General features: G+C 58.8%; 1 protein-coding gene across 12 annotated transcripts in view; it reads left to right on the top strand.

Annotated features, from left to right (window-relative positions):
- Positions 1 to 13,130, top strand: part of RBFOX3 (RNA binding fox-1 homolog 3) — a 141,212-nt gene that overhangs the window by 14,006 nt on the left and 114,076 nt on the right. The window contains exon 1 of one of the 12 annotated variants that reach the window (XM_032129457.1): positions 11,400 to 11,499. The exons of the other annotated variants lie outside the window; for them this stretch is intronic. The gene's annotated coding sequence lies outside the window, so the exon portion shown is untranslated. Of the gene's footprint in view, positions 1 to 11,399; positions 11,500 to 13,130 lie in introns of those variants that run through there. 12 annotated transcript variants of the gene reach the window in all.

Here is a 13,130-nt window from a genome sequence, read left to right as displayed (position 1 = left end):
AGTGGAAATGCCAGGATGGATCCTGCCCTGAGCCCCCAGCTCTGAGATCCAAGCCCTGAGCCAACTCTCGGGCTAACAGAGGGCGTGGAGTGGGTGCTGGACTAACGGCACCCCAGCACTCCAGTCCCTCAGCTCAGTGGGCCTCTCTGCCAGCCCAGTACCCTCCTCTCCCAGCCTGATGCTGATGTTTACTCAAGGAACTATTTTTTATCAGCATTTGCTGCCCTGGGTCTGATACTGTCCTTCAGCGAGGACAGAGGCTCCTGGCAACACCGAGGGTTTAAAGGGCTCATGATAAAGATGTTATCGCTTGCCAAGCTCATGGAAAGTCCTGAATATTCAGCGTGTTGTTCTGGGGTGGGTCACCAAGTCCCTGTGCCGCTGCTAACAGTGAGGGGAAGGTCCTGATAACGTATCATGTTCATCTGCTCCACTGGGAGGGAAGAGACAAGTGAGAAGGAAGCACCACGCTAATCTCTGAGGAATATTTGATGTCAGGAGTGTTTCAAGGCACATTTTGATATTGGTATCTGAGGAGCACGAGGCACAGATAAAGAACATCACCTTTGGCCAGACTGCCTGGGGACGCTGCGAGCTCCAGCTAAAAGGGCTGATTTTGCACTAACAGCACCCCAGGCACTGGTTCTGTGCACGGATGTGCCCAAGGGGCTGTGGCTGCTCTGGGCCCACCATGTCTCTGCTCAGCATCCTCTGCAGCACCGGCTCCATGCTGGCAGCACCAATCCTGCATCCTTGGAAACACTCCTGAGAACAGGCAGTGAGCTGCGAGGGCACCACGAGCTGTCAGCCCTGTCCCTGCAAAGGCGTGCTGGGGCTGACGCTGTCCATCCTGCACTTGTCCACCAATTAGCTCTGTGAAGACTGAGGAAGGGGCTGAAAACAGAGAACACGAGCCCAGGGAAATCTCTTGCCAGTGGAACTGTCCTGCTTGGTGGCCCAGCCTGTTTCCTGCCTTTGGAAAAACTGACGTGCTGAGCACCCCATGGGCAACCCTGCGGCTCCCTACGGCGTGCGGATGGCACGGGCAGTGCTGGGGCAAGTGGCCACTGAGCACCAAGGACTGGATAAGCTCATCAGTGTTACTAAAACCACACTGCCAGGACCGTGTGGTTAAAGCCTAATGCTGCCCCGTGAGCAGAACCAGGAATGCTGTAGCTGTGGGGGTCAGTGTGTGGAGCTGTGCGGGATGGGATGCACCTGGGCAGGTGAGTGGCGTGATGGACATGCACCAAGGAGCAGGGCAGCACTGGCAGGGTGTTGGGTGGAACCAGGAGCAGCCCTGGACTTGGCCCGAGCCCTGAAGCAGATGGAGGGAGGAAGGTGCTCCAGCCAAGCAGCTTGGAAAGGCTGGAAAAGAGGAAGGAGGTGGGAAAAGAAGCTTTGAGTGCTGTGGGGGGCTCTTCGGGCAGGACCTGGATGATGGTACCAGCAGGCAGGAGTTTGAGTCTTACCCCTGAGAAGCTGCTGCCTTGGTGCCTGCGGGAGCCCACGTGGGAGCTGTGGGGTGTCCTGGCGGGTCTGGCCGCGGAGCTGGACTCGGTCTCCAGCGTGGGGGTGACTGCAGAGACCCCCGAAATGGCCCCTTTCCCTCAGCCCCTGCAGTGAAGGGTCGGGCAGCACTCGCGGGGCCGTGGCACCCTGCGCGGAACCCGCTACGGGCCGGAGCCGCTGGGCCGCCGGGCGCGGGGGGCTCGGAAGGACCCCGGGAGGGACCCCAAGAGGGACCCCCGACCCCCCAAGCGCGGCCAGGCCGGGCCGGCAGAGGGCGCTCCGCGGCCGCGGCGGGGGCGGGAGGGGCCGGGGGGTCCCGGGAGCGGCGGGGCGGGGATGGACAGGGGATGGACCGGGGATGGACCGGGGATGGACCGGGGGATGGACCGGGGATGGACCGGGGGATGGACCGGGGATGGACCGGGGATGGACAGGGGATGGACCGGGGGATGGACCGGGGGATGGACCGGGGGATGGACCGGGGATGGACCGGGGATGGACCGGGGGATGGACCGGGGATGGACAGGGGATGGACAGGGGATGGACCGGGGATGGACAGGGGATGGACAGGGGATGGACAGGGGATGGACCGGGGGATGGACCGGGGGATGGACCGGGGATGGACCGGGGATGGACAGGGGATGGACCGGGGATGGACCGGGGATGGACCGGGGATGGACAGGGGATGGACGGGGGATGGACGGGGGATGGAGGGGGGATGGACAGGGGATGGAGGGGGGATGGACAGGGGATGGAGTCCGTGTCCAGGGCAACAGGAGGGCTGAGAGCACTTCCCGGGATCAGGGGTGGGATTTCACCCCGCTGGGAGAAGGGGGCCCACCCCGGGAGCGATCTCGCGGGACAGCTGCTTTCCTTCCCCTCCCAGGCGTGCACTGAAGCTCTGCCTCGAGCACTGCCCCGGGCTGCAGCGCTCTGAGTCAGCTCTGCCTCCGTGCCTGCTCTGCGTCCCCGAGGACTCTCTTCAGGCTGCTCCTCCCTGCTGGCTCGGGGTGATCGGGCTCTGGCCATCAAGTTTGGGTGAATGTGGGAAGGGAGCAGCAGCGGTCAGGACTGAGGGCCACAGCCTTGGAGCGCGGAGCTGGTGTTCAGCACTGGGGTCGGGCTGGCTGGAGGAGCGGCGGGGGTCTGATGGAGCCCGGGGAGGGTCTCATCTCTGAGGCTGAGTCACAGGCAGCGTTGTCAGAAGCCCAAAGGTTCTGCCCACTTGCTGTCTGCCTTCCCCAGCGCTCAATTTGCTCGGGGGTTGAAAATCAAGACTCTCTTTCTCTCGCGGAAGCCGCGTGTGGGGACTCAGCCGTGCCCTGGCACCACCCGGGTGGCTCCAGGCTTGCTGGGCTGGGGGGACACGGGGGCATCGCTCAAGGCTGGGGCTGGGCAAGCCCTGATTCAGCAGCAGCTCTGCTTAGCTGGGCTGGTGCAGCCCCTTCTCGGGAGAGTGACCTCTTCACCGCTTAGAGTGACCTCGTCCCATGCGGGGGTCCTTGGGGAGTGATCTGGCCAGCACTCAGGGTGAGGAGAGGGACAAAAGGATGCGAGCAGGGAGGAAAACTCTGTTGCTGTCTGCAGCCAAGCAATGTCCCTGGATGATGGTGAGGGGGTCTGGTCCCTTCCCTTCACTGCCAGCAGTGGTCCCATTGCCTGGTCACTGCTACTGAATACTCACGGCGATTCCCAGGGCTCAGCCTGAGCCTCCTCAGCAGCCCATGGCCTGGGCTCCTCTTTTTGCTCCTTGGTGGGGTCTGAGGCCTGTGGAGCAGAGCAGGGTCAGCCTTGTGGCTGCAGCCTGGCTCTGCTCTCCACCTGGGACCTTTCCTCTGCAGCTTGGTTAATCCCGGCATCGACCGCTCCATCTGGGCCCGCAGCTCTTCCTCAGCTTTCTTAGCTAATGGCTGTGTCTGCCTCCCATTGATCCTCAGCTGCAGAGCTCATTGATTAAGTACATTTCTTATTACACTTAATGGTATTTTACTCCTCTCTGTGCTTCCCTTGTGCCTGCCAGGAGGAGAATTCCTCTGCCCAGAGAAATCCTCCTCCATGCTGGCCCTGCTCTCCTCCCACCAGCCACCACCATGGCTGTCCTTTCTGCTGCTCTCCCTGCCTGCCTCTTCCTCTTGGGCCAGGGCAGTGCCTCTGCCTGCTCTCTTCCCGTTCTTTGCTCCCTGGTCCCTGCTCCCATGCAGGGCTGATTTTCTCCCATGCAAAGCAGCTGCGGTTCCTTTGAGTGGCACAGCCCTGCCAGGGTGAGAGGCACTGCCCAGGGCACTGTGTTCTCCCCTCACCGACACCTCCATGCTCACCACATGCTCCTTGCTCCGTGCCTCACCTCCTTTCAACTCTCTTGCATGCATCATTCAAAAGCCATAACATTATTGGGCATAAAATATTTACTTAACTGAGCTTTTTGCAAATATTCCCCTCCATTATTTTCCCTCCTTTTGGGAGCAGACACTGCTTCTCCTGTGCTCTCAAATGGCTTCTCTTAAATAATACAGCAAGAACATATGAACACCCAGTAGCCTTTTTCTTTCTCCTGAACTACCCATAAATGTAACAGTGTCACCAATCCATTATGGCCACACCAGGACTGTGGTCAGGAGTGCCCAGCAGCGCAGGCCCTGCCTGTGGAATCACCTCACTGCTGGGCGTGGGACAGGCAGGGAAGGTGCTCCAGGAGAGAGCAGAAATACAGGAGAAGGTCTGACATGATGCATACTATTAATAGTAATTTTAAAATGTTCCTTTCAGAAGGGACAGCTGAAGCTTGGCAGAGTGCAGGAATGAGCACTCCCAGTCTGATCCCTACTAGGATGCTGGGACAAATGCTTGAAACGAAATTCTCTCCAGCAGGGAAGTGGCTGGTTCCGGGGAGGCCAGCCTGGGACACGGGGTCCTGAGAGACACATCCTATTGCGGGCAGCAGGGTGGGCAGATCCTAAAGAACGGGATATGGAACTTCAGGAGCCCCCTGGAGCCATCCCGTCTGCAGAGGCTCAGCGAGTCTCTGCTGTTCTGGGCAAAGGCTTGTGGTGTGCTTGGGCTTTTGCTTCTGTTTCCTTCTGACGAGGGGGAGTGGTTTTGAGCTGAAAGAGAGCAGATTTGGGTCAGGTGTTGGACAAAACTTCCCTGTGAGGGTGGTGAGGCTCCTGGGAGGCAGGAGCTGGGAAGCAGGGATGGAGCCTGGGAGCTCTGAGCTGCAGCCAGGGCCAGGCTGGGGCAGCTCAGCACACACAGCGCTGATGCTCCGTCATTCCCTCTCCCACGGGAGCCGGCTGTGAGCATCCCTGGCTCTGCCTGGGGCTGCGCTGGCCCTGGAGTCAGGTCACCCCGGCTTGGGACCTGCCTCTGTGTCACCGAGCACCGTTTAAGCGCTGCCTGTTCCAGCCAGGCAAACAGCCTTTTCCCTGTAATGCCGGCAATCCCTGCTCCTGCGGAGCCGTTAATTGATTTCCCTTCCCGGCGCTCCCGCCCGTGGCTGTGCTGACACTCGCCTGCCCGCGCTCCCGTCAGCGCCTGCGACAGCCAGATCCTGAAATTATTGATAAACACTCATTGGGGCTGGAGCCTGGGAAATTGCCAGCAACCCCAGCGGGTTTTTCTCTTGCCAGCATCATTTTTCTTGATGACAGCATGTTCCGAACTTCAGCAGGGAAGGGACAGGGCCTCCTGGTAACTTTTTTTTTGTTTTATGCATTGGTAGTTTTAAAAGATCCCTGCAAAGAGCAGAGTGGAGACGCTGGGGAGCAAATGCCTGTGATTATCTCTGTCCTCCACCCAGCCCCACAGAGAGCTGCGCTGGGCTGGGTACTGCTCAGAGCTCTGCTCTCACAGGTCAGCCCTGCTCCTTCATCCCACTCAGTGCCTCTCCAGGCTTAGGAATTCTTAATTCCAACCTCATAGATCCCTGTTTCTTCCTCCAAGTCCTCTGCTCCTGCAGGCTGTTACCCCGTGCCATGGCATCTGCATGGGCAAGGACATCAGGCTGTGGTCCGAGCCGGGAGAATAGCTGGTGCGGGCACAGCGGCAGGAGCAGAACATCCCTGTCCAGAGCCAGGACAGTCCTCATCACCGTGGAGCCTGAGTCTGCTCTGCCAGAGGGCAAAAAATCACCTCTCACCCCTCCCTCAGCTGGCCCGATCCCAACCAGCCCCGTGGAATTGTGCCGGCGTGGTGTTGGTGCTCTGTCCCAGCTCACACAGATGTGTGTGGCACCTTGGGTCTCTCGCTGTGGCTCGTTCTGGAGCTCAGAGCATTTTTCTCTCTGCAAGCTCTGCTAATTAGTGGGAGATTGTGGATCAGGGACAGAGGGAAGTGTCCTTCTGTGGTTCTGGCACCAGAAATAATTGAGCCATTTTTCACCTATGGCCAATCTAATTCTGTCCACATCTTGATTTTTCTCTAATAGCTTGGGGATGGATTCACAGCCATGTCCAGAGCTTTTCAGTAATCACCTGGATTTCGTACTCTCTTGCTAGCTGGTCGCTGGTTTCTTTTTAGTTTGTGCTTCAGCTCCTCCAGATGAGGGAGGAGCTCATTTGAGCCAAGCTGTGTTTGCCTCTGTGCCAATATTTCCCAGCCCCTGCTGGGCAGCCCAGCCCCGGGGCGGGGGAGCAGTGGCTGCAGGACACGGGGCCAGCAGAGACCTGGGCATGGGCACTGCCAGCGGCGTGGGGCGGCTCCGGTGAAGCGGCTGATGCTGCTCAGTGCCTGAGGAGCGCATGCCGGCGCAGCCCGGCGATCCCGAACCAGCAAACCAGTTGTCATGGAAATTAGGAAGGCCGGTGGTCTGAACAGCAGAGTCGGGCTGGGAGCAGCTCTCAGGAGGTGGCCGGGGCTCCGGGGTACCCCTGTCCCCTCACGCCAGCGCTGTGCCGGTGCCGTGCCGGGGCCGGGGTTTGCCGTGTCAGCTGCCGGCCAGGCTGGGAAAGTGAAGATGTTCACGGCAAACTGAAAGGTGTGATTTATCAGTGCTGGTCCCCAGAGGCTGAGGGCCTGTCAGGCACCAAAAAATCCCATCCATCATAGTGCGGGAGTGAGCTGCCTTTTTTTTTTTTTTTTTTTTTTTTTTTTTTTGGCCATTTTATTTCTCTGTGAGTGCTGGAGCTGTGAGGGGGAGCAGTGTGAAAGCCAACCCTGGGCATGGGGGCAGGGGCTGGGGAGCCATGGGGATGGATGTTGCTGCTCTCCTTCCTGTGCATTATGGAAACCTCTCCCCTCTGCTGTGCTTTTTGGGGGCTGCAGCCTGTGTGAGGTCTCCACACTCTGCACAAAAAAGGGGCTCAGCCATCCCCCCCAGCTTCTCCCTGTGTCCCCCGTTTGTCCCCATCTGTCTGTACATGTGTGTGTGCATCTGTGTGCAGATCTGATTGTTCGCTTCTTCATAACATTTTCTTCTCCCAATGTTTATGGGCCATGGGATTGGAAGTGAAGCATCTACTTAATTGCTGTCAGGCAAGGAGACAGGTTATAAAGTTGCCAAGGGAAAAAATAGCTCACTCTGGGGTAGATGCAGGGGAGCAGGGCTGATGAGGAGGGGGTGGAAGGCTGGGAGTGGGAAGAGATGAGGAGAGAGAAAGAACAGGAAGGGATCAGCAGGCAGCGAAGGAGCTGGCTCAGGAAAGGAGCTGCTGGGGTGGCAGGAGAAAGGCCAGACAGAGGTGTGCTGGGCAAGAGTCAGCTCCCCTTCAGAGTCTTCTGTGTCCCTCAGGATGGTGGCATTTGCCTTCTTGTGTCATGAGTGTGGCTCCTGGAGCACTTTACAGAGGGAAAATTGGAAGCAGGAAGCCCTCCCTGTCCTGCCCATCCTCCCCACTGCCGGAGCCTCCCACCTGCCGCCACTCTAGTTCCAGGTCCTTTGCTTGCAGCCCTCTTCATCTGCATCTCTTTCTTGTTTGCTTCATTATCTCCCAGTCTAGCCCTGCACCATGTCATCCTCATTGCACGGCTCCTCCCTCTCCCCGGTCACCACATTACTCCATCAAGGACTCCCTTTCCCATCTTTTAGTCTCAGCGCCGCACATAAAAGCGCTCTGATGGCCATGGCGTGATAGCAAAGACAGAACTTAATTTCACAGCATTTTCATATAATGCTCCATAAAACTGAACAAATTTGCTGGAGTCCAAATCCATCTCATTATGCAGAGTCATTGGAAGGGAGCTTTTCCGTTCGGGGCCTCAGCGCTCAGTGAGGGGATGGTACAGAAGAAGGGAAAAATAATTAATTAGGTGCTGCTCTGGATCAAAGATCCTGCATCGCAAGGCACGTTAAATAAATGCCTGGCTCATGAATAAAAGCTGCACTGAGCCCCACACAGAAAATCTTCAGTGAAGCTGAAGGTGTGTAGAGAGATCTTTGGCCTGAGACTGTGCCCCAGGAAGAAAAGATGGAGCAGGGCAGGAAAGGGAAGATGGATCTGGGCATGGAGGAGATGGATCACGGAGTGCTCACCCAGGCCGGGGGAACGGGAAGCCTTGAGGAAGCACGAAGTGTGGCTTTATTCCTTGGCATTCCCCCAGTGTCCTGGGGTGGGAAGGAGTGCTGGCTGGAGCTGCCCTGCCCCGATCGATGGCAGTGCTGCTTCCCACGGCAGGACAGTGCAGGGCAGGTGGATTAAAACTGCAGCAGCCAAGGGAGAGGAGAGAGCTCGCTTCACTTCACACTGTTAATTAATCTCCGAGCCAATGAGGATGCTCTCATCTGGTCTTTACTTAATCCATAACCCAGAAATCCTCAAATTATGTCATTTGTTCAATACAGATGAAATTAATTACTCTGGGAAATAGGCAACAAGTTGCATTTCTGATGCTCCTTCTCGTGTAATCAGATCTACAGCGAGCTCAGTGCAGCCGCAGTGGCAGCAGCGGGATCACCTGCAGCTGCCGGGAGACGCTGAGCAGCATCAGCTATAAACCTGTCACCAGGAACCATGGGCTGGCTCCTACCAGGAGCTGGGGGGGCTGGGAGGCTCTGGGATCGCCAGGGATGCAGAGCCTGGGCAGTGATGGAGGTGCCGAGGAGCCTCCACCCAGGGCTTAAACCCCCCCCCCCTCAGCCCCCTGCTCCTTCCCTATTTATTGCCTCTTACTGGGGTTGCAGACACAGCTTGCAGGGCTTCCTGGGGGACCCAGAGGGAAAGACTCCCCTGCAGCCCTCCCAGAGCCCTGTCCACTTCCCTGAGGGCTCTGTGCCTGCAGCGTGTGTCCCCCCACCCCATGACTTTGAGGCAGCGAGGGGCAGGTCCTCACCTGGATGGATCAGAAGAGCTGGGCACAGAATTACAGTGATTTACTCATTAGTGCCATTATTGTGGGGACGTGCTGCTTGGGGCTCAGCACAACCAGGGAGCTTGTGGAGAGCACTAAAGGTGATTCCCAGAGGTGTTAGAGCCACACTCGCAGTCCAGGTGTGCTCCCTCCCCTCGGTGCTCTGCTGTGCCCATGGCCAGTGGCTCCGAGCATCCCAGAAGGGCTTCAATGACAGGCTCCAGCCAGGAACGGGCTCAGGTGGCAGGATGAGTCCCTGGGCTGGGCTGCCTGTGCTGGGGGACCCCTCACCCCCTCTCCCTGGTCAGCTGGGGAGTTGTGGGGATCCCTGACCCTTTCCTGGGGGGAAAGCTTTGCTCTAAGCGCTTAAGGCAGGTACCAGCTCACACACAACTAACACAGAAAGAGTTGTTGTAACAAAAAATCCATAGTGGATGTTTGCTGAAATGAATTGCTGTAATGAATTGAAAAATATGACAAGCTGATCAAAGCAGCTATTGGGAGGCGTCAGGGGCCTCAGCCCAGCTCTGCAGCTCGCCTGGGTCACCCAACACGGCGGAATCCTTTCAGAGAAGAGAAAAACGTAGTTTCTCTCTGTCCTATCAATTTAAATAAATTACCTATTACATTAGCTGCACTTAAAACAAAGCAAGAAATCAATCCCCTGCCTCAGCTGCTCTAAAAACCTTGGTTTGCACCACGAGTCCTGTAATTGTCAGAGGTCCCCATGCCGGGAATGTCTGGTGGTGAGGGGCTGTGTGTGGGGCAGTATGGGGGGCATGGACCAGCACGGCCACAGCAGTGCAGCTACCCTGAGGTACCTCCCAGGTGAGCATGGGCAGCCCGGTGCCAGCCTGGCAGCAGTGCCGAGGCTGGGCCGACTGCTGGGATCTCCCCACGCATCCCTGGGGATTGACACCTCAGAGCACCCGGAGCCCCAGGGCAGGTGGGTGGTTTGATGCTGGATCCCACCACCCCTGGTTTGCTTCTCTGAGTGGGTGAGCAGAGCCAGAGCCCTGCCCTCAGGCAGAGTGGGGTGGAGGCAGGGATGGGGACAAGCGGTGGGGATGGATGCAGGAAGCAAGCAGGAGGCAGAGATGCAGGCAGGGATGCGGGGATGGATGTAGGAAGCAGGAATGTGGGCAGGGAGCCCTGTGGGGAGCTGGGCAGGACAGAATCCCAGAAGGCAGGGCAGATTCAGGAGCAGCCTTTCAGACATGGCTGTTTCCTTTGTTTTTTTCCTGCTGAAACTGCTGCCTTGTGCAAAGCTGCTCGAGCTCCTCAGATAAATTAGCATCCAGGGGATTGTTTTCCTCTACATTTTGTGCAGTTGCATAAGAGGGAGGAACAGAGGAGCCCAAGGAGCAGATTGCTTTGTAGAAGCATGAAACAACTGCAGCCGGAGCTGCTGCCTCTCCTGCTGCCAGAGCTCAACACCTTCAGCTGGATGAGGCTCCAGGGTAGGAGCTGGATGTAGCTGGGTCCTGTGGGTCAGCATGGGCAGGACAGGGAGACCAGGGGCTCTTCCCAGCATGGCTGGTCATCTCCGAGCTGTTCCCAGGTGTCCCGGTTCGCAGCAGCAGCAGTGCCTGCAGACAGCCCAGCCCCATCCCTTCTGCCCGGAGCAGGCCCCTGCCCACTGCTGCTGGTCTCTGCCTCCACCTCCCAGGAGACTGAGAGGCCCCTTTGCAGGCACACCCGAGGAACTTCCAGATACGTCGGTGTAGGAGCTCTGGGGGCTTCCCAGCGGGTGCCATTCCCAGCACGAGGAGGAGGAGGAGGAGGAGGAGGAGGAGGAGGGTATCAGTATCCACTCAGCTGCCTCCCCCTGGCTTGACCCCACTGAACTTACCGATCCCAGCGTGAGGAATGTGTGAGGTGATCAATGTATCTCAGCCCTGCCAGTGGAGGCGCGGGCTGAGGCTTTGGTTTAACCCTTCCCACCCCCCAGCGCGGGTCCCTGCGCTCCCCAGGGCTCAGGGGCTCCTGCCTTGGTCCTGCTGGCCAGGCTGGGCTGCAGACGGGTGGCTCCTGAATTGCATTATTCCCTGCTGAGCCTGGCCCATCCCATCCTGCCTTTGGGTGACCTCCCTGGAGGATTTTCCTGTGCCTGAGCAGCGGGAGAGATGCTGATGGCTCCTCAGGCAGCACCTCCGTGCCGTGGCCTCCCCGGCCCGTCCCAGATGGGTCCAGTCCAGCGTAGGCTTGGCTTAGCCTCTCTACACTCAGCACTATTGCTTCCCGTAAAAATCCAGAGAGGAGCTGGAAACGAGCAGGGGCGGGATGAAAGACCCGACGAGGCTCACACTTGCAGGAGGGCGCAGACACTTGGGGAGGGGGGGAGAGAGGGACGGGGCTGCAGAGCTGCCGGCGATGCTGGGGAGAGGAGCGGGGGGGAGGACGGAGCTGCGGAGCGCCGGGGGAGCGTGGCTGGAAGTGCTTTCATAACCCTCAGCCAGAGTGATTTTCTGAGGCATAAGTGATGGAGGTAAATAGGATTATCTCACAAAAGGGACCAGTGAAATAATAAACATCCTCATCCAGCACCGCCCCGGTAAATGAGCGGGGGTGCGGGGGAGCAGCCCCGCCGCCCGGGAGGAGCGGGAGCGGCGCCCGCGGTGCCCGTTCCGGAGGACGGGGCTGAACACGAGCCCTGGGCACGTGGGTTCGCTGCTTTTTGGGACCTGGCCCGGCTCTCCGGCTCCTGTAAGTGCAAAGCGGCGTCCGCGCCGGGCTGAGCGGTGTGAGGGGGTGTTTTGGGGTGACATGAGCTGATGTCCTGCGGAGGGCTCGGTGGGGTGGGCGCTCAGCAGCCCGCAGGGACCTGCAGGTGCCATCGCCGAGGTGCTGGGGGTGCTGGGGCGGGTGAGTGTGGGTAGCAAACGCGTGGCGCTCAGCACGGGGAAGCAGAAGGTCCCAGGCTCGCACGGGATGTGACACGCGTGGGCGGAGGCAGCGGGTCCCCAGCCCGGATCCCTCGAGGGCAGGGGCCCGGCCGTGCCCTGCCAGCTGCCACCGAAGGCTCTGCCCTCGCCTGCCGCGGCACTTTCTTCCTGTGTGCCAGAGCCCGGGGAGTGCCCGGCCCCGCTGACAGAGCATCGTGCGGCAGTGGCAGGTCTGTGGGGAGGGGGAGCAGAGTGCTGGGAGGCCCCTCCAGCGGGCAGGGGACAACAGCCCAGGGCTGACTGGGAGAAGCGGTGATGGCAGGGTCCGAGGGGGGCGGTGGCCACAGGCGGGGGGCGGTGGCCACAGGCAGGGGACGCTGCCCCGCTGCTTCTGCGCTCCACAGGGATCTCCTCGGGACACTGCAGGACTGAAGGCACAAAAGTCTCCCTTGACTTTGTGACGGTGACAGGCTGAGTCTCCTCGGGCAGGGAGAGGCTCTTTAGCTACATTAACAATCTGAGATCTGATGGGAAAGATGAAGTAACTCAGTCTCCTCCCCACCACTCACTTGAGACTCTGACAGAATCGCCACAATTAGGAAAATTCACCTCGAAGCTTCATCTGTAAAGGACCAAACCATGAGGAAATATTTGGCCCAGAGGGAGGCAGAAGAGGAATTTCATCTGCCTCTCATCTTTCATCATTTGCCTTCTCTGGCTCCTATCTTGGCAGCCCCAGTATTTTGCTTTGTCTCCTTCAGGTGACTAATCATTAGACTAATTAGTTGCTAATCAGTGTTTAATTAAAATGTAGCTGTTAATTACTGGAGGTGGTACCACAGGTTGACTATGAGGTGTTATGGAAATATTTTTAAGGGCAGTTCACAGGGCACTGGTCCTCCTTCCTCGGCTTGGGGGTGTCCCAGGGTCCCCTCCCCTGGGATGCTGCTCTGGGATTGGGATGGGAGCTGCAGGTGGAACACACCTGGAGCCGATTCCGTCACCTGGGACCCGCTCGTGGTGCGGGTGGCTCCGGAGCATCCCTGACACTTTCCCATGTAGCAGCTGGGGATGGAGGTGCCTGGGCAGCTCTGGGCCGGATGGGATGTGGAGGACATCCCTGGGATGGAATGGGAAGCAGCCAAAGCAGGATCCTGATGCCCTGCCCAGGGCTGCGAGCCCCTCGCTTTGGGAGCTGTATGAGCATTTGGGATGCTGGTGAGCATCTGGCCAAAATCCCAGTGCGGGGTGCAGCTCCCACTCCAGTTCTCCCTGCTCAGCCTCCGCCTGCTCCCATAAGGCCCTCTGAGAGCTGAGGCCAGGAGGGATGGAGACAGAGGCTTCATTACATGCAAGAGCCAGGAGGTTCTCCGTGCCCAAGCCATCAGAAAGCGCCGGTAAATGTTCCATCGGCGGTGGTATGTAGGTCACCCAGGTGTGCCGCCTCCAGGT

The sequence above is a fragment of the Corvus moneduloides genome, chromosome 19, assembly GCF_009650955.1.
Source record: "Corvus moneduloides isolate bCorMon1 chromosome 19, bCorMon1.pri, whole genome shotgun sequence".
NCBI lineage: Eukaryota > Metazoa > Chordata > Aves > Passeriformes > Corvidae > Corvus > Corvus moneduloides.
The sequence above is the reverse complement of the archived record's forward strand: the minus strand, read 5'-3'. Positions and strand labels throughout refer to the sequence as shown.